The 24694-nt window shown below is 44.4% G+C and overlaps 3 long non-coding RNA genes across 6 annotated transcripts in view; all 3 read left to right on the forward strand.

Moving 5' to 3' along the window:
* The window catches only part of LOC308584190, a 121254-nt gene extending 120437 nt beyond the window's left edge, over positions 1 to 817 (forward strand). Inside the window, exon 4 of the long non-coding RNA XR_014006602.1 lies at positions 684 to 817. This is a non-coding gene — a long non-coding RNA (uncharacterized lncRNA). The remainder of the gene's footprint in view (positions 1 to 683) is intronic.
* An 8555-nt stretch (positions 818 to 9372) lies between these two features.
* LOC308584206 lies at positions 9373 to 14901 on the forward strand. Of its 4 annotated transcripts, none has more exons than XR_014006635.1 (3): positions 9373 to 9575; positions 13004 to 13133; positions 14679 to 14901. It is a non-coding gene; the product is annotated as an uncharacterized lncRNA (long non-coding RNA). The 4 variants fall into 4 exon arrangements; XR_014006636.1 differs by lacking the exon at positions 9373 to 9575 and adding an exon at positions 9595 to 9671; XR_014006637.1 differs by lacking the exon at positions 9373 to 9575 and adding an exon at positions 9848 to 9991.
* A 4543-nt stretch (positions 14902 to 19444) lies between these two features.
* LOC308584272 lies at positions 19445 to 24036 on the forward strand. The gene is made up of 3 exons (XR_014006728.1): positions 19445 to 19694; positions 21271 to 21397; positions 23851 to 24036. It is a non-coding gene; the product is annotated as an uncharacterized lncRNA (long non-coding RNA).
* The last annotated feature ends 658 nt before the right edge of the window (positions 24037 to 24694 follow it).

Consider the following 24694-nt stretch of genomic DNA (forward strand, 5'->3'; position numbering starts at 1 on the left):
AGAGATGTCTATTCTGCAGCTTTAATAGATGCTGGGCACTTACTCCGTGTGGTGTCCTGCCCCCCCCCCCCGTCTAAGATTACCTCAGTATCACATCCCATACATTCCAGGCAAATCTCCCACTTTCAATTCCAAGCAGATTCATTATTATTTTATCTTTTAATTAAAGAACTTGAGGCAGTAGACTTTTGTCTTGGGTGTATACAGAGAAATTAGCAACTGGACGGAATGAACCCCAGGGTGCCAGTTCTTCCGTGTTTCTCAAAACATTGTCACAAAATGGTGAGCAAGCTTCCTGTTAACCCTGAACTCTTCCTCAGGGCCACAAAGACAAGAAATCCCTGCCGTGCATAACATCCAGTCTGCAGGAGAATATTGGAGACCTTGCAAGCTCACTCACTATTCCGTGACATATTTAATTGTACCTAGAAAAGAAAGTCCCCCAAGGGTAAGGATGGGCAAGAGATTGGATTCAATTCTCATTGAAAGGGGAATCTATGTAATTCATTGTTTCTGGAAATGAAAAACTGAAACAGACCTATCCCTACCCAATGGCTTATTATCATGAAATCTTTCTTGTGGTCCAACATGCCTTGCTTTGTGTTTTCGTGTCTCAAGCATGGTCGCTTTCCTATGAAACTGAGTTAACTGTTGTCTTTTTGTTGCTGGTTTCTATGTTTTAGACGGGAGGAGTGATAGATGCCTTTGAAAAGTGGAAGATGCTCCCTCTCTTTGAGAGCCACTGGATCCCGCTTGATCCCCAGCTAGGGACTTCTTCTCCAAAGCATCCAGATTGAAAAAGCAACATTTTCAAGGCTTACATAAAAGCAGACCCAAAAGCCTTTTCCCCTCTGTTTTTCATTTCTAAGCATGAGTGTTCTTGCTAGTGGAGCCAAAATGGACTAAGAGGGGGTGAGGATCCCCCAAAACAGTCTAGTGAGGAGGACTGGGCCAAAATGTGGAAAATGAAGAGTGACAAAATATGGAGGGTGGTACAAGAGGGAGAAGAAATTCTGTTCAGTTTCCCTTTAAATAGTAATCAAACTGAGTTGAGTTCATTTAAAAAGTATGCCAATTGAAATATAGTCATCCTTCCAAATTCACAGGTCTCTGAATTTTGGGGTTATTAAACTGACCAGACCAGATCTGGAAGTTTCCTCTTATAGATTCTAGGATTACAGGATGGGAAGTAGCCCCGGCTTTTACAGAAACTAGCTCCACAAAGCCCACTCATTACAGTATATTAGGCATAATTGCATGCACATGTGCCTACCAGGAAGAATTCTTCATCCTAGGATCCCATGGCATCCAGTCGGGTGAGATAAGAGAATGCACATCCATTCCTCTCTATGGCAACAGAGCTCACTCTTTTAAGATGCGAATGGTGGGTACTTAGCTGAATGGCTATACAGTGGTACCTTGGTTCTCAAACTTAATCCGTTCCGAAAGTGCGTTCCAAAACCAAAGCGTTCCAAAACTAAGGTGCGCTTTCCCATAGAAATGAATGCAAAATGGATCAATCCATTCCAGACTTTTAAAAACAACCCCTAAAACATCAATTTAACATGAATTTTACTATCTAATGAGACCATTGACCCATAAAGTGAAAACAATCAACAATGTACTGCAAACCCACAAACAATCAATCAGTGGCTGAACTGAGTTCCAAACAGTCAGAAAAACAATACAAAAAAGAGCCACAAAAACAAAAAGGAAAAATAAATAGGAAAAACAGACGTTCCTCAGCATAACACTCATAATGCAAGCGTTAACACTCAAAATGGAGCATATTCAGCTTCCGAAAAACGTTTGCAAATTGGAACACTTATTTTTGGGTTTGCAGTGTTTAGTTTCCAAGTTGTTTGGCTACCAAGGCGTTTGAGAACCAAGGTACCACTGTATACCTCCAGACATAGTTTTATTGGAGTGCTGCATTTCCATAGTTCATACCATGCTTAAGATGGCTTGCAAGATGGGGGGGGGCAACATAATCACAACATACGAAATGTGGTCTTAAATCATTCAAAAACACACAAACTGAACAAATTACACATAAACTATAGGATCTGAAATAAAGGTACTAAAAAGTATGTTTCTGGAGTTCTGCAGACATCCTGAGTACACTTAAGATGGGTGAGGTATAAATAGTAAAATTATTATTCATAATAAAACAGGATGTCCCTGTTTTCATGGAAGAAATTTGGGGAGATTTCTTAAGAACAGCAAGGGTCCCTATATGGAGAAAGCAATGGGGAGACTCCATCTGTTTCTCTTCTTCCAAGAATCACAATTATAATTCAGTGTCCCCAACACTTCCCCCTTGTGTCCTGCTCTGAAGGCCACAGCCTGCTGGCCTCTCTTGTCCATCTGTGCTGTGGCTGGCCTGTTTCTCCTTTGATCTTCTAGCGCAGAGTTTGGAGGTGACTTCTAATCCTAAAGTCCAAGAGAGAGAAGTGTGAGGAGGAGGAAGATGTAAAACAGGATGAAAACTAAGGTGTATCAGCCTAAACAACAAAGAGATTCAGAGGTCCGCTGAGAGTGGAGCAACCACACCACTCTAAGGATGAATCAACAAACAGGGGGAGAAATGTCGGGAAATCTACTGTTGAACGTGGAACAGTCATTTTTCCAACTTGGCATACAGCCAGTGTTCTCACCACCTCTGAAGCACATCTTTCATAGGATGTATATGCTGCTCTTGATTCTCTGAATAAATCAAAATGTTATCAAAACAGTCCACCAGGAGTCTGAGTATGTAGCTGATGAAATCTTAGAACGTTGCTGCTCCTGACTGGAATGCAAAGGGCATGACAAAAAACTTGAAGCTGCCATTCCTGGTGGAAAAGATAGTTTTCCACTCACCTCCCTCTCTGATTCAAACTGAGTTATACTACCCCCTCAAATCCAACTTTGTGAAGACTTTCGCTGGCCTCATCCTTTCCAACAAATCCCCATTCTGTGGTAGAGTATAGCGGTTTGTCAACATTATTTTGTTCACCTTCCTATATCCAGACGACACATCCTCAATTCAGCAGTATTTCGCTTTTTTTATGAACAGCGCCACCTGGTTCCTTCGATGTTCGTGCCAGGTTCTTCTCCAGAAATTCCCTCAAAGCTCTACTTCTGACATTGAATAGAGGTGACTTGTGGGCTGATTACTGTAAACATGCAGACTAATCAATAGTTAATCATGACAAGCATCCTAAAGTTTTCCAAATTATATGTACAGGTTGATGATAATTTATATGATTCCAGTATACAGTGGTACCTCAGGTTACGAATTTAATTCATTCCAGAATCAGCCTTGTCTTTGGTTGTTTTACTCTGTGAGGTTTTGCCAGTTCCTCTTGCTCAAATCCTTAAATCACACTTTATTTGCATGCTTAGATTAATATGCAGTTTCATCCAATGTTTTTCTCAGTGGATAAGGGATCACTATCATTGTCCATCCTGAAGCTTTAATAGCTGCTGGGCATTTGCTCAGTGTGATCTTCACCCCACCTTGCTTGAACATCTGAAGATTCGGTCCCATGTATTCCATGCAAAGTGTCCCACATTCAGTTCAAAACGCCTTTACTAAAATAAATAAATAAAGAATCTGAGGTTGCAGACTTTTGCTCTGGGACTTTGCAGAGTAACTAGAAGCTGGGCTGAATGAACTCAGGTGGGGAAAGGCCTGTGAGCAGAGAGTAGAGCTTCCAGGACTCACAGCCAAGAAGGTCTCCCAAGATGTTTAAGGTCGTTGCCTTGACTGGCTGCACATCCCTGGCCCTCTCCTCCTGGTGGCCTTGCTGCCGTCCCTGGGACCCTGCTTGGCTTATGTGACTTAAGGAGAGTATTTGTATGGACAGTGGTTTAGGCAGGAGTGCCATCTCTGGTTGTGGCATCTTAAAGTGCAGTCCTAAAACAGGCCCACTCAGAAGGAACTCCTGTTGGTTTCCATGGGGCATGCGCCCAGGTAAATTAAAGGAGGATTGCAGCCTTGAGTGTTGCTGGACGGGGTAGGGGAAACGGCTTCAGAAACAGGGGTGGGAAGGGGAAAGGGGACTTGGTCATCTTCTAGGGTGGAAAGGGAAAGGAATGTTTGTGATCTGTAACTGGGATCTCACTTCGGTGAAAACTGCTATGACTGCCAGACTGAAGGGAGAGGCATGTGATTTTGGCCATGTTCTCTTCCACGTCAGCCTAAGACACAATGTCCCAAAGAAATTACAATTATTTAATCTCCCTCTCCCTCCCTGCCCTCTCTTGGCAAGCTTTGGGGCTCCAATTGGCCTACAAGCTGGCATTCAGCTTTGCCACGTCAACTCATCCTGAGCCATGAAGATCCTTCACCTGTGCTTGGCAGCTCTCTCTTTGCTGCTCTTGGCTTTCCCAGGTAAGGGATGGAGAGGAAGAAGACAGAGGGACACCTGCCAGCCAATTGTGGGGTGGAAGAAGGAGAGGAGTACAGTTGCTCTTCTGTGGCCTTGCAAAGGAAGCTCACTTTTCTTTCTAGAGACGTTTCTTTAGTGGAAATCTCTTTAGTGGGAATTCTTTGCATAAAAATGTATATATCTGACAAAATTTCCAACAAAAGTGTGTGTATTAATGGAAATATGCACTGTGTTGCTGAATTTTCCCCATTACGCCCATCATTGCTATGCAATTTCCCCTAATATAACCCATATTTTCATGCTATTTTCATGAAGTTATTCTTTTTCCTGTACATTTTATAAACACATTACTTGGAGGGAGAACTGCCTTTCAACGGATGGCTCTCCTTTGGTTCACATATTGACCATTAAGGTGCAGCAATATATGGAAAACTGCATTGCATGTAAAAGTGGTAAGGACAACCAAAGGTAGCCTCTTTTTTTCTCAGTTTCGTTGGATTTTATGGAATTTTAACCTTTAAAGCTCTATACGGCCCAGGACCCTCATACCTATGGAACCACCTTTCCTGGTATGTCCCACGGAGGACCTTAAGGTCTTCAAACAAAAGCACCTTGGTGGTCCTGGGCCACAGGGAGGTTAGTCTGGCCTCATCCATAGCCAGGGCTTTTTCAGCCGTGGCCCCGATCTGGTGGAACGCTCTGTCACAAGAGACTAGGGCCCTGCGGGACTTGACATCTTTCCGCAAGGCCTGCAAGACAGAGCTGTTCCACCAGGCCTTTGGCCAGGGCACAGCCTGACTCCCTCCTTTGGCAATCCTCACAGAACTCTAGCCCAATGGTTGCCATTAATTTGATTTGAACTGATTTTACAATGAATTGATTTTAGAATGCTGTATAATTTTGCTGTTATTAGCCGCTCTGATTCCTGCTTCAGCACAGGGATTATTAATTATTATTATTATTATTATTATTATTATTATTATTATTATTATTACTACTACTACAAATTGTACGGAATATGTTTTTAAAAATAAAATATAGATTTGTCTCTTCCTTTTTTTTAAATGATATTTATTAAAATTTCAGAAAGAAGAATTACATGAAGTAAAAATACAGAATAGAAAAATAAAAAACACTTTAAAAAATACTTCAATCTTTCGATACCTTACATTCATATCCTTGTTTCCCTGACCTCCTCATACCTCCCTTTTTTGTATTCCAATTCAGTTAGTTAATTCAGCAATTTCTTTCCCTCTTTATTTTCTCTTAATCCTTTAACTTAATATACTATAACTTTGAATTTTCACCTGTTTTCAATCCATTTTTACATACACCTTTATAGCATTACTGCTTAAACCACCTAATTTCATTCTAACATCATTCTAACCTTCATTAATTTTACAATATTTCTGTAGATAGTCTTTAAATTTCTTCCAATCTTCTTCCACCGACTCTTCTCCCTGGTCTCAGATTCTGCCAGTCATTTCCGCCAATTCCATATAGTCCATCACCTTCATCCGCCATTCTTCCAGAGTGGGTAGGTCTTGTGTCTTCCAATACTTTGCAATAAGTATTCTTGCTGCTGTTGTGGCATACATAAAGAAAGTTCTATATATTTGTCTCTTCCACAAGTCTCTCAAGAAATTTGGTGCATGTAGCGTCTAATTAGCAGGAAAGGTTTTTTGATGCAATATAGATCCTTTTATTCTGGGTAGTCCTTGAGTCTCTGTTGACTACAATTACAGGCTTTAGTTTCTCTATAACTTATAAGCCATGCATGCCTTACTTCTTGTATGAGAAGAAGGTGTCAGCAGGCATGGTTGTGCAGAGGCACAAAACGTCCCCTCTCCACCTTATTTAAATAGCTCAGGACTCAGTCCCATATATTCCATGTAAGGTATCCCACATTCAGATCCAAGCACCTTTGGCATGAAAGTACCAGGGCTAGACCCCAACCCATTGCCCTTTGGATGTTTCTGATCTGGAGATGCCATCTCCCCCAAGCTACAGCCATACTGACAGCGACTCCAGAGTGAAGAGAAGAGTGAAGCTGCTTCAGAAACAGGGTTGGGAAGGAGAAAGGGGGATTTGTCATCTTCTAGGGTGGAAAGGAGAAAGGGAAGGACAGGCTGGCCAATTATTATGGGGTGCAGGGTGGACATGGCAGGTGGAGGGAGCAGAGAAGCACAGCCCCTCCAGTATTAAAATACGAGTCCTGTTTGAAAAAGGTGTCTGAGAAATATGGTGGTGATGAGTTACGAAGAGGAGAAGGAGGAGGAGGAGACAGGTGAAGATTGCCCTTTTCATTTGATCTAAGCTATCTCCTTCTGAAACATAAGTGCAGCAGATCTGTATGTTGAAATCCCCATGGACAACCAAACTAGGTGTCTCCAGTAGCACATCCGCCACGACCTGAAGCAGCTCGGGCAGGGAATCCTAGGTGCAGTGGGGAGGTTGGTACATCAAAAGGAATCCTGTACTGCTCCTATTGCCCAACTTCCAAAACATGAACTCAGAAAACTTGGTCTTCCCAATAGGGCACCTGGTGTAAACTAGTGACTTCCTAAAAATCACTGCAACCCCCACCCACGCCCACATGACCTGGGTTGCTGTGCGTAAGACAAACCTGGTGGACAAGCAGTGGCAAGGACAGGCCCATCTGCTTCATCCAACCAAGTCTCTGTTACACATGCCAGGTCAAGTCCTCCATCCACAATCAGGTCGTGGATGGAAGTGGTCTTATTCATCATTGACCTGGCATTGCACAGCAGCACCTTCAGGTCATGTGGGTCTCCCTTATTGATTCCAGTATCCATCCAGTCAAGACCAGACCCGGAGGCAGGAATAGTCTTCAAACAATGACTAAACCTGCCTCCTCAGTAATGACATGGTCTGGTCTTAGCATAACTCCTCCTACTACCTGTGATCACCAAGATCAGATGTTCCAGAGCGCGCGCACGCACACCCCCCCCCCCCGTGGAACCTGCCCCAGCCATTCTGTTGGCTGTGGCCCACTCCCCGGCAGCTCTAACCCTCTTCACCCAAGCATCACGATGAGCTTGCACATTGAGTATATGAGATTATTCCTTGCAATAAAAGCAAATTCAAAAACTCAATGTCTGGTTTTCAGGCATGGGTGTCTTTGCTTGAATAATATTACCTTGCCATCAGTAGAAGGCAAACCCTGAAGGGAGGGAGGGAGGACCCCCAAAAATAGGCCAATGAGGAAGACTGAGCACCCCTCTCTCATAATGTGTTCTCCCTCCCCCATAATATTAGAACACAATGGGGACTGAATGAAGCTAGATGTTGGGGGACGGTGGGGGCTTCAGGGCAGACCAAGGGAAGTCCATTTTCATCCAGTGAATAGTCACAGCACTTCATTCATTGCCACAAGTCACTGTGATGACCACCAGCTTGGATGCCTTTAAAAAGGAATTAGACAAATCCACAGGGGATAATCGTCCCTTATTGGTGTGATCAAAGTTCCTCACAACATCAAACCATCTTGCAGAAAACACGAACAGCTGCAGGGCATTACAAAATTTAAAGTTCCTTGCAACATCCAGCCATTTTGCAGACTACACTAACAGTTACAGGGCATTACAAAATTTAAACGAAACAATGGAAACAGTTCATATTAACAAATCTCCACAGAAAATTGACAGTAAGTTCTGGCAATAGAGAAAGAAGAATTGAACCCAAATTAAGGACAAAAAAGTCCCTCCAAAGATAAATCTTGCCCCAGCAACAACTCCTGAACAATACCCACATTTTTCTTTTTTGAGTTTTATTAGGACTTTAATGTAATATTTTTATTGATACTTTCCATTACAATTTTTTTCATATCAATCAATCAATATAACTATGTCCCTTCTCCTCTTCCACGATTTCATTTATTTATGCATTACATCTGCATATTCTAATTACTCTTTATGTTTCATTTTTCTCCTTGCTCCTTATAACTTCAATATTTGAATCTACTGAATTTACTCCAACCCTGCTAAACTTTTAACTGATTTAAGATAATTGTTCAGTTATTCTGAAAACATTTTTCATCCTTCCTTAAAGATTCCATCTTCCTGAGCCCTTATTCTGTTAGTTAGGTTTGTTAATTCCATATATTCCATCATTTTCACCTGCCACTCCTCCTCTGTTGGTATTATTTTCTCTCTCTATTTCTGAGTGTAAACCATTTGTGCTGCCTTGGTTGTGTAGAGAAATGAATATGTGGGGACATCCATACCTAATATTCCTAATAAGATGATTTCTGGTCTTTTTAAGCATTTTCTTCATTTCATTATATATCAACTCCAAGAAATCCTTTGCTAATTTAGATGTCCACCCAAAATAATACCCTCTTGACATTTTTGTCTTTGCCAACCTGGTGCACTCTCCATAATTTTTTTTTTTGCACTACAGCAACCATTAGGGACGCGGGTGGCGCTGTGAGTTAAACCACAGAGCCTAGAACCTGCCGATCAGAAGGTCGGCGGGTTCGAATCCCAGCGACGGGGTGAGCTCCTCTTGCTCGGTCCCTGCTCCTGCCAACCTAGCAGTTCGAAAGCACGTCAAAGTGCAAGTAGATAAATAGGTACTGCTCCGGTGGGAAGGTAAACAGCATTTCTGTGCGCTGCTCTGGTTCACCAGAAGTGGCTTAGTCATGCTGGCCACATGACCTGGAAGCTGTACGCCGGCTCCCTCGGCCAATAAAGCGAGATGAGTGCTGCAACCCCAGAGTCGGCCATGACTGGACCTAATGGTCAGGGGTCCCTTTACCTTTACCTTACAGCAACCATTATCTCTGACTCCAGGCCATGCTAGCTGGGGCTGAAGGCAGCTGCAGTCCATCACAGCTGAAGGCCACCAGGTTGAAGCAGCTGAAATTTCCAAGGGATCTCCAACGACACACCCCACATAGGAACACTGCAATGTTTATTCCATTACATCACAAGGGCATGGTGATCTATGGCCAGGGTGCTTTAGACCAGGAAGGCCTGAGTTCTAATCCACACATGGCCATGAAACTTACTAGATAACTTTGGACCATGCACATTCTCTACCAGAGCTACTGTGTCATGGCGATGAGAAGTGAGGGCTGCAGAGATCCAGGTTGCAATCTCTACCCAGCCATGAAGCACATTGGGGTGACCTTGGGATAGTCACCATCTCTCAACCCAGCCAGCACACTCTGTTGTTGTAAGGATATCAGCTGTGAGCCAGCACACTCTGTTGTTGTAAGGATAACAGCTGTGGATCAGCCACGTACAGTGCCTAGAGCCCATTGGAGGAAAGGTGCAATAAATTTGTTGGAAGCTGCCCTGAGAGGCTGGGACAACCCAATCAGATGGGTGGGATACAAATAATTAAGTAGTAGAAGTAGAAGTAGTAATTAGGTTTATCTCATGAAGTTGTTGTGAAGTTAAAATGGGGTCAGTAGGAGAGGGCATACTTCATAGGAGTATATCTGTATCCCTTACTATAGAATAAAATTGTAAGTCTGTGTCACTCTGTTTTCATTGGCTGCTTTCCTAAGGTTCTAAAGGCAGGAGTGGGATGAGGATGCTCTGAGAAAACAGTGTGTCAATGCGGTCTTGGGAGAGAAGCAAATGAGGGTAGGTTGCTACAGGCTTTTTAGCCCTCTGGTGATTAGCAGGAGGAAAAGAGAAGGAACTTGGGAGGGCAGGTGGACCTCACTAAGGGGCATTTGGAGGGACGGGGGGGGGGAGAGGTGTGTGGTAATGTTAGGTTCCCAATGATGGTGACGTAGGGCAGAATGCTGCAGAAGAGGAGGAACTGGGGAGGTAGCAGGTGGAAGGGGCTGAGGTTAAAGGGTGCATTTGCAGTGCTGTGGATGAGCAAGATGGAGCACTGGGATGAAAGAAAGGGGTTGTGGGTCAGGGGGACGGAGATTCTGGAGGGTAGTCATGTCTGTGGTAAGTGGCTGAGGGAGGTTGAAAGGAAAGACTGGAACGGAAGGAGAGTGTTTATGACACTTTTAGGCAATGCTTAGCTAAATGGACTCAATATGGGGTAGCTTCCTATGTTCTAAAACGCACACCCTACCTCTGGCCTCCTTTGGAAAAAGATGACGGGTCTCAAACACCCAGAGATGGAAATCCTCCCATAGTAACTTGATATATTTCAGAACTCATTGCTGGAAAGGATATTGGAGGCAGGTTGGAACTGCAGCATCCTTAAGAGATAACTATTCAGCCTCTGATTATACCTCTTGGGCTTCCCGATCAGGTCAGCGGTTCAAATCCCCGTGAGGAGGTGAGCTCCCATTGCTCTGCCCCAGCTCTTGCCAACCTAGCAGCTCGAAAGCACACCAGTGCAAGTAGATAAATAGGTACCGCTGCGACAGGAAGGTAAACGGCGTTTCTGTGCTCTCTGGTTTCGGTCACAGTGTTCCGTTGCACCAACAGCAGTTTAGTTATGTTGGCCACATGACCCAGAAAGCTGTCTGTGGGCAAACACTGTCTCCCTCAGCCTGAAAGCGAGATGAGCGCCGTAACCCCATAGTCGCCTTTGACTGGACTTAACAGTCCAGAGGTCTTTTACCTTTTACCTTTTACCTTTTACCTATACCTCTAGTAGAGAAGACCTCCCTCATCAGACTGATCCACTGTCAACACAAAACCACCTTGCATGTAGAATAGTAGCTTTCAGAAAGGAAGGCTACAGAATGATGGGAACTGTAGCCACTTTGGCTACTCCAGGTTTTGGATGTTTTGAAAAACACTAAAGCATCCTGCAGCAGCCAATTATCTGTTTTTCTCTTTGGCTTGATGGTATCCTAATCTTTGGATTAATTTGTAGTTTGAAACCCCCTTTGCTTCATCTTCAAGGTGTCTAATGTACACTGTGAGCCTATTCATTTTTTCAGTTTGTGTTTTAAATCTCCCAACTTTTTTGTTGTTCCTACACTGTACATTCCTGCTCTATTGCTTGTTTTAAATACTTCTATTTAAAAATTAACAAAACCTCCACCTTGTCCTAAGAAAGGTAGGCAGTTTTTGTTTTGCAAGAATGAGGAAATGCTGAGAGAGGAAAGAGGCAACTTGAAACTGTCCTTAACGTTTGTGGTCTGTAGCTGGGATGCTGTCTTTGTGGACACTGCTCTGACTGACAGACTGTAGCAATACCTTTCCAACGGCCTTTGATTTCGGCAAGATTCCCTTCAACCGCTCCCGGTGTCACAACGTCCCAAGGATCCTACAAATATCGAAAGCTCCGTCTTGCCCTGGAAACCTTTGAGACTTGGCCTTGCTTGTAAGACTGCATCCAGCTTTCCCACATTGCTCCATCCCAGCTGAGTCATGAAGATCCTCCAGCTGTGCCTGGCAGTTCTCTCTTTGCTGCTCCTGTCTTCCTCAGGTAAGGGAGAGGGACACTTGTCAGCCAATGGGAAGGGGAAGAGGAATCAAGACATCGTTCTGTGGCCCTGCAAAGGGAACAAGCGTTTCTCTCTAACTTTTATACCATAGAAGGAAAATGGCTAGGTCCTTCCATCAGAAATGGGTTTCCCCAGAAGCTGCACCCTGCACCATGCGCTGCAACTCCCATTGCACACTTCCGCAGAACTGTAGTAGCTTGTGGTCCGTTTCAAGATTTCTAAACCATTAAGCAGCTTACAAATGCTTTTAAATAAATAAAATTAGCTAGAGATGTTTCTTTAGTGGACACTGACAGCCAGAAGATACTTGCTTGAACAAGCACCAGTGGCCTTCTAGCTAAATTTCAGGCAGAGGCATGGCCCAGTCAGTGGCCTGCCTGGCTCAATACAGTCTACACAGACTGGCAGTGGCTCTTTGGAGTGCTAGGCAAGTGTCTCTCCAAACCCTTCTTGGAGATGATGAGTTGATGCTTGGCTGCTCCACTGAAGAGGGAAAATACTTGCTCTCTGCTGCCCCAGGGGGCAGGACTATTTGGATCAAGTTATACATAGGTTTCAGTTGAACATTAGAAAAACCTTCTTGATGGTAAGAGCAGCTGTGGTGGGCTCTCTCTCACTGAAGAGCCATCTGTTGGGGGATGCTCATGTTCTGGATTCTCTGCATTGTTCACAGGGTGGAGTAGATGACCCAGTGATGTCCTCCATCATCTATAAACTAACAGGAAACTTGGAATCCTGGTTTCCATGAAGGCAAAACAACGCCATCCTTGCACAAAAGGGATGCTTTGGGGGGGGGGACCTCAAGCACAGCAGATATTCAAAAAAATATTAAGGGTGAGGGACTCAGGAAACCTTCTTCCACCCAAAAAATTAGCCTGCCGACTAATGAGGCCCATTGTCTATTTGTGGGGGTGGGGACTGGAGAGGAGGGCGCATGGAATGGTGTACCATGGATGAAGCCATGGCCAGCTGAGCCCATGAAAAGGAACACTCTGAACTATAAGCACTTCGTTGAAGGTCCCATTTCTGATGAAGTGATTCTAAAGCAGGAATGGGGAGCAACTTCAGCTAATGGCTGAGAGGTGCTGGGCGTGGAACCCCCCAACATCCAGAGAGTCAAGGAATCCCCCATTCCTGAACTTGTGCCTCCCTTTCTTCCTTTCTTCCTCTTCTGAATTTCCTCTCCTCTCCCCAGTGGACAGTAACCTATTTTTCTTCCTCTGTGTAGGATCTGCCCAGCTATCACCAGTTAATGGTCATCAATGCAGAGCCTCTGGTGGTGTTTGCAGATTTAGAAGGTGTCGCTCACCCAACATTCAGTTTGGGAAATGTGGATGGCTGAGGAGATGTTGCATAAGGTAACTTCAGCTTACCAGACAAGAGATCAAATGAGTAGCCAGAATATAAGTTTCATCAAAGCTTTTTTGATGCTTGCTAGACTTAACCAGAAGTTTCTTTAGACATCTGAAGGCAGCCCTGTTTAGGGAAGCTTTTAATGTTTAATAGATTATTTTATTTTAATATTTTGTTGGAAGCCACCCAGAGTGGCTGCTGGGGAAACCCAGCCAGATGGGTGGGGTATAAATAAATTATTATTATTATTATTATTATTATTATTATTATTATTATTATTATTATTATTATTATTATCATCATCATCATCATCATCATCATCATCATCATTATTATGTTTACGGTATTATTCTAAGATTTATAGTTGGTCCATCAAAAAGACTTCCCCCAGGGCAACTTCCAAATGGCAATAAAATTCTATACATAAAGGGATAAAATATTAAAAGTGGTTCGTGGTGCAAGTGCTGCCTCTGGCAGCGATCCTATATAGCTCCATAGATCCAGCCCATTTGCAAAGCCAAGATAATGCCATATATAAAAATAATACAAACATTTAAAAACAATTCCCCAGATTAAAAAAAAAACAGCTAAAAGACTGTGGAAGCCCATCTATTGGAGGAAATGGATGCCTGTCCCACTAATCTCAATCTTCCAACCCCACCTGCCCAATTTCTTATCTGCAACCAGTGCGGGGTGCTGGCATAGTATATTGAGTTTATACCACTAGGAAATCTTGGAAATAACATCCTAAAACTTCCCCTTCTACTTTTTCTTTTAGGCCTATGATCCTAATTCTATTTTACCTGCTCCCAATGCCCATATAGCAGGACGCGGGTGGCGCTGTCGGTTAAACCGCAGAGCCTAGGGCTTGCCGATCAGAAGGTCGGCGGTTCGAATCCCCGCAGCTCCCGTTGAGCTCCCGTTGCTGGGTCCCTGCTCCTGCCAACCTAGCAGTTCGAAAGCACGTCAAAGTGCAAGTAGATAAATAGGTACCACTCCGGTGGGAAGGTAAACGGCATTTCCGTGCGCTGCTCTGGTTCGCCAGAAGAGGCTTAGTCATGCTGGCTCTCTCTTTATTGGCTCTCATCTGGTTGCGGCTCTCATCTCTCTTTATTGGCCGAGGGAGCCAGCGTACAGCTTCCGGGTCATGTGGCCAGCATGACTAAGCCGCTTCTGGCGAACCAGAGCAGCGCACGGAAACGCCATTTGCCTTCCCACCAGAGTGGTACCTATTTATCTACTTGCACTTTGATGTGCTTTCGAACTGCTAGGTTGGCAGGAGCAGGGACCGAGCAATGGGAGCTCACCCCGTTGCGGGGATTCGAACCGCCGACCTTCTGGCCGGCAAGCCCTAGGCTCTGTGGTTTAACCCACAGTGCCACCTGCGTCCCATTTCCTTTCAGTACTTTCCTGTAATTGTTTTCGCTCATTGATTCCCCATACCATCAGTTCATATTCTTCTGAGTGCTTCACCTTCCTTTACTCTCTTTTCGATTTCGACATCTGATTCTAGGTGAAATGGGAGTAACTCTGGTATTTTTCTTTTCCAGATATCTCAGGGAGGAATGATTGCTGCCTGCTTACCCAGGATCCTTTGAAAAATGGAAAATGTTCCCTCACGTTGAGAGCCACTGGATCCTGCTTAATCCCTTGCTGGAGACGCCTTCTGCTTATTCCCCAAAGCATCCAAATAAAAATTAATAAATGAAGACTTCAGAAAAATTCCATAGATTGTATGAGCTTGTTCCTTGTAATAAAAGCAAAATAAAACACTCCATCCCCTCTGTTTCCTATTTTCAGGTATGAGTGCTGTTGCTTTTGAAGCCAAAATGGCACATTTCACCTATGGGGAGGAATCCCCCCAAAACAGCTCCAAGAGAAGGACTGAATGACAAGGAGGAGAAGAAAGGAGGAGGGAATGGGAATTAAGGAAAAGCAATTTTATTCAGTTCACTTTTAAAGGCAATTCAACCTTATTTGCATTTTCTGAAGCAACAGGTGAACTGAAACAGAATGTGAATACAGTGGTACCTCAGGTTAAGTACTTAATTCATTCTGGAGGTCCCTACTTAACCTGAAACTGTTCTTAACCTGAAGCACTACTTTATCTAATGGGGCCTCCTGCTGCTGCCGTACTGCTGGAGCACGATTTCTGTTCTCTACCTGAAGCAAAGTTCTTAACCTGAAGCACTATTTCTGGGTTATCGGAGTCTGTAACCTGAAGGATATGTAACCTGAATCGTATGTAGCCTGAGGTACCACTGTACTCTGTGCTCTGAATTTTTCAGTGCAGTTCTCCAACCACACAACTTGGGGGGAAATGCGTACAATTGGGGAAAGTGTGCCTAAGTATGCATATATTAATGAAAACAAGAATGCATTATATCAGGGAATGTTTCTATATTGCGGAATATTTATTTGCAGAAATATGTATTTTGGGCAAAGTTTCATACAAAGAGGAAATTGCCACTGAAATGTTGATTTATTTATTTTTATTTAAAAAACATAAATTTATGTGGAAATGTGGAGAACTGGATTTAAGACTGGAAAAATGAGAAGCCGAGAGAAACCACAAGGGAGAGATTCTCCCATTCCTAGAAGGAAGGGATGAAAGGGAAAATCCTAGAGACGGACATGGCTGGCTTGCTGGAGCAGAGAACAAAGGCACCTCCCCATAGCAACATTTTATTTTGCATGTTGGTCATGAAATCTCTAACCCACTCTTCTTCTCTTATATAGGCTGGGATATGGAGAAAGTAGGAAGCAAACAGTGGGTCTCTCCCAATGCTTGGAAAATGTTCTTGCTTTCTGTTTCTTTACACTTCCAAGCTACAGCTTCTGGATTCTCCAGTAAAGATAAAGGTAAAGGGACCCCTGACCATTAGGTCTAGTTCTGGCTGACCATTAGGTCTAGTTCTGGGATTCCAGCGCTCATTTCGCTTTATTGGCTGAGGGAGCCGGCGTTCAGCTTCCGGGTCATGTGGCCAGCATGACTAAGCAGCTTCTGGCGAACCAGAGCAGCGCACGGAAATGCCGTTTACCTTCCCGCCGGAGTGGTACCTATTTATCTACTTGCACTTTGATGTGCTTTCGAACTGCTAGGTTGGCAGGAGCAGGGACCGAGCAACAGGAGCTCACACCATCATGGGGATTCGAACCACCGACCTTCTGATCAGCAAGTCCTTGGCTCTGTGGTTTAACCCACAGCGCCACCCGCGTCCCGGGTTCTCCAGTACGGACTGACAAAGACTTCCTTGGCCCAAGGTAGATGATAGCCAGCTTGCTGATATTTGTAGTTTTGCCTTCCTTCCAAGAGGTGGAGGCAGAGACTCACTTTCCTTTGCGAAAAAGGCAGAAGCAGAAGGAAAGGAAAGGTTCTCCTTTGGTGGGTGCATTTCAGTAAACGGAAAAAAGAGAGAAAGAGACACAGGGACAGAGAGAAAGCAGGGGAGCTCTGGGGTCTGGTTTTATTCTCTGTGTTACTCAGAGATGTTTAACTTAAACAACAATGAGTCTTTTAAAGGCTTGAGTTCTTGATATGGCATAAGCCAGGCTTCCCCAAGCTAGTGGCCGGGTTGGGCCTTATCATCCAGGAATTTGTTTTTGTTTGTTTGTTTGTTATTAAAAAATAATTCTAGAGAGTGGTTTGCTTTTTTATTTTTTTAAAAAACGCAGCATGAAAGTAAACAATTTACATTAGAGTCACTTTGATAAAAGCAAACTTGAATTGATTTTAAAAGCATTTATAAAATTGACACATAAGATACGGGACAAGGATAACTGTGACTTTAAGGATGAATGGGAACCTTTCACAAAGTATTTGAAGACGCAACAAAACGAACTAGACTCCTTGGCAGGTTTTGAATAAACATCCACAATTTTATTATTATTGTTATTTTACTGATAATACTTAGCTAAATAGTTGGAGGATTTATACAACTCTGTAACATGCAGAAAATAGCATTATTGGAGAAACCAAAGACTGGAACTGAGGGAAGTCGGGGGGTGGGGGGATGGGTTTTGTGGGGGGAGGGGGAGGAAAAATGGGGGGGGGGAATAAGGATATGTTTTTGGAAAATATGTTTTGTTATAACTTTGAATAAAAAAAATAAAAAATAAAATTTGAAATAAAAAATTAAGAATGGGTATGGGGTCAAAACAGGCCACAACTTTACTGAATACAGATGAAAGAGGTTTGGCTTGGGCCGGCCAGAAGTGACGTGTGGTCAGTCCAGGCTGGGGTTCCTAAGACCTATATCCAATAGGGTGACCCCTGCAGGGACAGCTGTTTGAGAGAGTGCTTTTGGCCCTGGCCCCCCTGACCACACGGACATGGCCACTCCCCCGGATCCCTTTAATGGGATACCCCAGCATTTGAAGGGGCAGGTGGAGACTACAACCTCCCCTCCCCAATGTCCAACCAGTTGTGATGATTGCTATGAGCTAGGCGAAACCACCAGGTCAGCGCCAATTACCCTGGTGGGCAATTTCCTACCCGGCCCCTAGAAGGACGGCAACCACCATAGCCATAGCAAAGTCATTGAGTATCAGCTTAAACTGAGGGTGGGCGGATGGGGAAAGGGCGGATGGCCTGGTGGAGGAACAAACAGACTGAGCTCCAGGTACTGGCTGCTTAAATGGGCAAGGGTGGATCTGAGGGAAGCCCACTTTCGGCTCCATCAGCGCCGCCCCTGGCACAGCCTGCAGCCCTATTTGCCAAGGGAAGCTAAGATTCGGTTCCTGATGGGCGTAGGGGGTTCAAGCCTCCTCTGCCTATCAAGAAGGGCATAGCAGATTGAATTCCCATGTTGAGGACCAAGATAAGCCTCCTCTGTCCCTCAGTGCCGCCTCACACAAAGGGGTGAGTGTGTTAGGTTTCTGTGTGTTGCCACTGTGCAGTGCTTGGAGTCACAAGACTCTGTTTTGCATTCCAGACATCCCAGACTGTTGGAAGTCTCACAGGAGACAGATGTTGATATTACTGGTTTCCTGTTTCTTTGTATCCAGTTGCTCTCTGATTTTCACAGAGAGAGGATGTTTTATTTCTTTTCTGTCTGTGTAGTTTGAAATAAAACCTAGTAATGTAGCTCATATTTCTCGTCTCTTCTGCTGCTTTGATACTCTACTGAATGGGGAACGTGCCTAGAGCCTTATCAAAGGCTCAGGTCGTTAATCATCGTCGGAGGAGATTTCGGAGGACTTGACCGGAGGATGAGCTTTTCCAGCTCGGTCGAACACAAGTCTGACAGAGTGGGCTTGTGTTCTGAATGAATGGGTAGTGGTTGGAGCAGGGCTGTAGAGTGGGGAAGGCCCAGGGGGCCATAGCCCTGGGTTCATAAATTTGAGGAGGGGAGAGCCAGGTACCCCCATGTAAGGATCCCCAACCTGCCTGCAGCTGGGGGTCTCTAGGCTCCAGAACGCAGTCTGGCCTTGTTGCCTTGACCCTGGGCGCCTCACTGAATGGCTGCCTGGCCAGCACTGGAAGGGTGTGTGTGCCAAGGGTCATGTCAGCCAACTGGATTGCCCTCTGCATTGGCAGACATTGCAGAGTGGCCCCATTAAACCTCTGTGCCCCAAGCCCACCCAGCAGAAGTGGCAATGGTTGGGTTGGCACATCATGTTTTGTTCAACATCTGTGCAGCCCCTGGTCCCCCCCTCCAGGTTCCCACAAGCATAACTTTATTTTAGGCATGACTTTAAGAGTTTTCAAAGCCCATGAGGCCTTTGGTAAAGGCTGTTCTCCCATTGGAGTGCTCACAGCCAAGTGTTTCACAATTTTTGGTGATCACACTGGCTTTAGTTCTAACAGTAGGTGCTCAGTGACTCATCAGGGGGCTTCTTCCGGTCTTAGCGTCCTCCAGGTCTCAAAACAGGCCAAAACCTCTAATCTTTCCATCTCTACATGTCATTCTGGGGAAGACAGTGTGCTGATGGCTGAACCAGCAACCCCACTTTCCTTCAGGGCATGGTGACGACTTGCTGGACTTTGCAAGGAAGTGGGAGGAAACAGCTTGCCAAAGATCCTACAAATATGGATCAGTCGTCTCTCCCCTGACAACCTTCTGGCCTGTGGCCCTGTACCGTCTATCCTAAGAGAGCCATGAAGATCCTACTTGGAGTGCTCACAGCCCAGTGTTTCCCATTTTTCGACAATCACACTGGTGACCTTTGCCTCTTCCAGTACACTGGCTCTTCCAGTACACTGGTGCTCAATGACTCATCTGGGTGCTTGTTCCGGTCTTAGCGTCCTCCACGTCTCACAATGGGCCAAAACCTCTAATCTCTCCATCTCTACATGTCATTCTGGGGAAGACAGTGTGCTGATTGCTGAACCAGCAGCCCCACTTTCCTTCAGGGCATGGTGACGACTTCCTGGACTTTGCAAGGAAGTGGGAGGAAACAGCTTGCCAAGGATCCTACAAATATGAATTACTCGGCTCTCCCCTGACAACCTTCTGGCCTGTGGCCCTGCACCGAGTCTCACTGCACCGTCTATCCTAACAGAGCCATGAAGATCCTCCAGCTATGTTTGGCTATTCTGTCTTTGCTGCTCCTGGCTACGTCTGGTAAGTGATACAGAAGAAGGGGGTTGTCTTCAGGTCCTGCATATTGGGGCTGGGAAACAGCACTATCCAAAGGTTTTGAGAACAGCTCAGCATTTTAACCCTTCTGCTTTCTACCAAGTCCACCTAGCTTAATACTGTGTAAACTAACTGACGGTGCTGTGTGTGTGTGTGTGTGTGTGTGTGTGTGTGTGAGAGAGAGAGAGAGAGAGAGAGAGAGAGAGAGAGAGAGAGACTGGGGTGGGAGAATGGAATGGAGAGGAGAACACTACTCAGAACTATAAACACTTCCTTATTTTGTTTTATTATTGAATTTGTTAGTTCAAGGTCAAAGGCCTGGTTATAAAGGAAAGTTTTGACTTGCTGCACAAATATATGTAATGACGACTCCAGGTGATCCTCCTTGGGGAGAGCATTCCACAAACAGGGAGGCACCACAGAAAGGGCCATTCTCGTGTTACCACCCTCCAGACCTCACAAGGAGGGGGCAAATGAAGAAGGGTCTTAGATGATGATCACAGTGTCTGGGCTGGTTCATCTGTAGAGAGGCAGACCTTGAGGTCTTGCAGCCCTGAACCATTTAAGGCTTCATAAGTCAAAACCAGAACATTGAATTGGGGCTGGAAATTAACTGGTAGCCAGTGCAGTTGGGCCAAGAATGGTATAATATGCTTGGGCCGTCTTGGCCAGGTGAGCAACCAGACCAGCAAATTCTGCATCAGTTAGTTTCCAAACTGTCTTTGGAGGCAGCCTACGTGTAATGTGTTGCAGTAATCTTGAAGGTGCCATTTCTATGAATTCCAAAGCAGGGATGGAGAACATGTGTCAAGGACTGGCTGGACGAGGAGGAGTGGTGTTGAGGTGGCAGCTGGGGAACCCCCAAATGCAAATCCCAGAGGAAGAAAGCTCAGATAATGGGGATTGGTGGTGGGACACTGAGGAGAGTTCAGAGGGAGAAGATTGGGAGGAGGTGCAGTGTGCCAAAGGGGCAACAGGGTTTAGTAAGCAGGAGGAACCTGTGGCAGGGAGCAGTTCAGACTCCAAGGCTGAAGCAGAGGAGGGGTGGTGGTGAAGAGGCTGCTGAAGAATGCCTGGAGTCTCCCTTTCCAGTTGTGACAAGATCCCCTGACCTCTGGTCCCCAAGAATGTGCAGGGCACTGATAAAAGCAGAACAGAGGTCAGAGGTGGGCAGACGACTTTAGATAAGGCTTGGGAAATGTTTGGAAGAGGAGGAGCCTTAGAAGGAGTGGAAGACAGGGACCTTCAGTCCTGGTAACTGCTCAGCAGGGACAAGAGCTACTGGGACGTGTGACTTGAGTTGTATGCCGATTCCTTGAATAAAAATTAAACTTCACTGACGACTGTTTCTTTGTGATGACCGGCATCTGACTCCAGCTCAGACAATATGTGTGGTCAATGGTTGGAGTTGGGAGCTGGAATGCCACCGTACCCTGAGGTGCCAGTGAACTTGAACCCCCTTTTCCTTCCTCTTCTGAATTTTCTTTGCCCCCTGAAAACTCATAACCTTACTTTGCTCTCTTGCAGTGAACGGTGATATTTTCTCTCTCTCTTTGTGCAGGATTTGCCTGGGAGACACCACAGAGTAAGGAAGCATGCAAGGCTGAAGGTGGTAAATGCATACTTGCGACGTGTCTCCATCTTACTGAGATCGGAAGCTGTGAGGGGAAGATTAAGTGTTGCAAAAAGTAATCTCGTTTTGCCAAACAAGAGATCAAACAAGCTATGAGAGATAAGCGTAATTTCACAAATAGCATCCACGGCCCAAACCCTCCAGGCTGAGCATTTCAAGGAGCCTCTGATTTCAGGGTCTTCAGGCCCTTAACTAATGACTCATTTCTGTGAACCACAATTAACATATCATTTAAATCATGGTGCCATTCTTTGCTTCAAGGTCCAACTCAAATTTAGTACTAGGATTTCCCCATATTCCTCACACAACTAACTCTTTTGAACATTTTGAAAACTCATGTTAATATCTCTAAAGAGTTTGTACAGTCTCAGAGTTGATTCTGTAATTGGGATCTGCCATCATTTGTTCATTAAAATCTGACAGTAGAGTCCTAGGCCGTGCGGTTTGTTTTTTCTAAAAAAATGTTTAGGGGTAGTCTCATGTTGACTCAAGAAAATCACCATTTTATAGGTCAAATAGGGGGAAATAAATACAGTAAATGGACATGCATGACCTCATATTACACAGCTGACAGCTCACATATAACGAGTCTAGGGCCTTTCAAAACGCTAATAAAAACCACATGCAAAAACAGCATGAGCACTTTGCCTTTGCTACGGCTTTTTTTGTGTGTGAGGAAGGGGTGAACCACGTGGAAAACTGGCGCTGTATCTTTCTTTCTTTTCTTTTTTAAAATTTTTTTTATTCACAATTAAAACAAAACATATTATCCAAAAACATATCATCCTTATCCCCCCCCCATTTTTCCTCCCTCCCCCCAAAAAAACCCACCCACCACCACGCCCCCAGCTTCCCTCAGTTCCAGTGTTTGGTTTTTCTGAGAATGCTGTTTTCTGCATGTTACAATGTTGTATAGACCCTCAAACTATTTAGCTGATTATTATCAATAAAAAGTTTGTGAATATTTATTCAAAGCCAGCCAAGGAGTCCAGTTCGCTTTGTTGCGTCTTCAGATACTTTGTAAAGGGTTCCCACTCATCTTTAAAGTCACAGTTATCCTTGTCCCGTAGCTTATATGTCAGTTTTGCCAGTTCTGCATAATCCGTCAATTTTTCTTGCCATGATTCTTTAGTTGGGGTTTCTACAGTCTTCCATCCTTGTGCTATTAGAACTCTCGCGGCTGTTGTCGCAGTGCTGAATCTTTCAATCTATATTTTAAAAATGCGTCTATAGCTGCAGCTACACGGTGTTTCCAGGGCAGCCCTGCGGAGTTTTCCAAGCGCGAATGGGCCTTGAGGGAAGAGGAGAGGAGCTACCAGCGTGTGGCTGAGAAGGCTCTGCTTTGTGATTGGTTCCCATAGCAGCAAGGAAACCCGGGCTGTGCCTCTCCCCCCTCCTGTCTTTGCTGTTGCTGCTGGAGGAGCCAATGGAAATGGCATAGACAATTACGCCAGATCCCAAGAAGCCTTTTCCTGTGGCTGGAAGGGGCTTTGCTTCTTTGCAGAAAGCATGTCAACAAAAATGTTTAGGGGTACCTGTACCCCTGCAAGCCCACCCCACAAAAAAGCACTGGTCCTAGGCGTGTCTCCCTTTTCTTTTAGATCTGTACAGTGGTACCTCGAGTTACGAACTTAATTCGTTCCGGAGGTCTGTTCTTAACCTGAAACTGTTCTCAACTAGAGGCGTTCTTTTGCTAATGGGGCATCTATCTGCTGCTGCGCCGCCGGCACACGATTTCCGTTCTCATCCTGGGGCAAAGTTCTCAACTTGAGGTAACTCTTCCAGGTTAGCGGAGTTTGTAACCTGAAGCGTTTGTAACTTGAGGTACCACTGTAATTTTGTCTTCTTTTGGTTCTCTTTTTAACTAAGGAAGATCTCTGTAATCCTCCTCTTAAATAATAATAATAATAATAATAATAATAATAATAATAATAATAATTTATTCCCCAGCCATTCTGGGTGGCTTCCAATAAAAGATTAAAAATACATTAAAACATCAGTTATTATAAACTTCCAGAACAGGGCTGCCTTCAAATGTCTTCCAAACATCAGATAGTTGTTTATCTCCTTGACATCTGATGGGAGCTTGTTCCACTCATGTTAATATCTCTAAAGAGTTTGTTCAGACTCACAGTTGATTCTGTAACTGGAATCTGTCCTCATTTCTTCATCAGAATCTGACAGTAGAGTCCTAGGCATGTCTCCCTTTTCTTTTCTTTTACCTGTTTATATTGTCTATGTCATCCATTTTCCTTCATTTGTCATTTGTAGTGTTGTTCAGTTCTCAGACGAGCTGGACATGCACTAGAACAATGGAAATATATACATAAAACCATGACAAGATCTTTATTCTTGTCCACAGGAGTTTACATTTCCCTTCAATACTTGTTATTGATTGCCTTAGCTCATTCATTCCCAGCAGTGCTCCACCTTCCTATATTCAACATTTTGACATCTGATTCCAGGTGTGATGGAAATAACTGTATATTTTGTTTTGTTTCCAAACAGGTTAGACTGATGGAGGAGGCCTGCTTACCCAGGATCTTTTAAGAGCCACTGGATTGCCGCTTGATCCCCAGTTAGAGACACCTTCTGCTTCTTCACCAAAACATCTGGATCAAAAGAATAAGCCACCACAAAATGTTCCATGATTATAACAGCTTGCCCCTTTCAATAAAAGCAAATTAAAAAGTCCTGTTCCCTCTCTTTCCAGTTTTTTCCTTTTCCTTTTTCGAGTTTTTATTAGGACTTTAATGTACTATCTTTATTTATACTTTCCAGAGATCACAAGGGCATGGTGATCTATGGCCAGGGTGCTTTAGACCAGGAAGGCCTGTGTTCTAATCCACACATGGCCATGAAACTTACTAGATGACTTTGGACCATGCACATTCTCTACCAGAGCTACTGTGTCATGGCGATGAGAAGCGAGGGCTGCAGAGATCCAGGTTGCAATCTCTGCCCAGCCATGAAGCACATTGGGGGGACCTTGGGACAATTGCCATCTCTCAACCCAGCCAGCACATTGTGAGGATATCAGCTGGGGATCAGCCACATACAGTGCCTTGAGCTCAGTGGGGGAATGGTGCAATAAATTTGTTGGAAGCCACTCCAAGAGCCTGGGGCAACCTGGTCGGATGGGTGGGATGCAAGGAATAAAATTATTATTATTATTATTATTATTATTATTATTATTATTACCCTTGAAGTTGTTGTGAAGATAAGATGGGGTCAGGAGGAAAGGTCATACTTCACAGGAGGTACAGGATATTGCTCTATCTCTTACTATAGAATAAAATTGTAAGTCAGCGTCACTCTGTTTTCATTGGCTGCTTTCCCAAGGTTCTAAAAG

This window comes from Podarcis bocagei, assembly GCF_964188305.1.
Source record: "Podarcis bocagei genome assembly, chromosome: 3".
Lineage (NCBI taxonomy): Eukaryota > Metazoa > Chordata > Lepidosauria > Squamata > Lacertidae > Podarcis > Podarcis bocagei.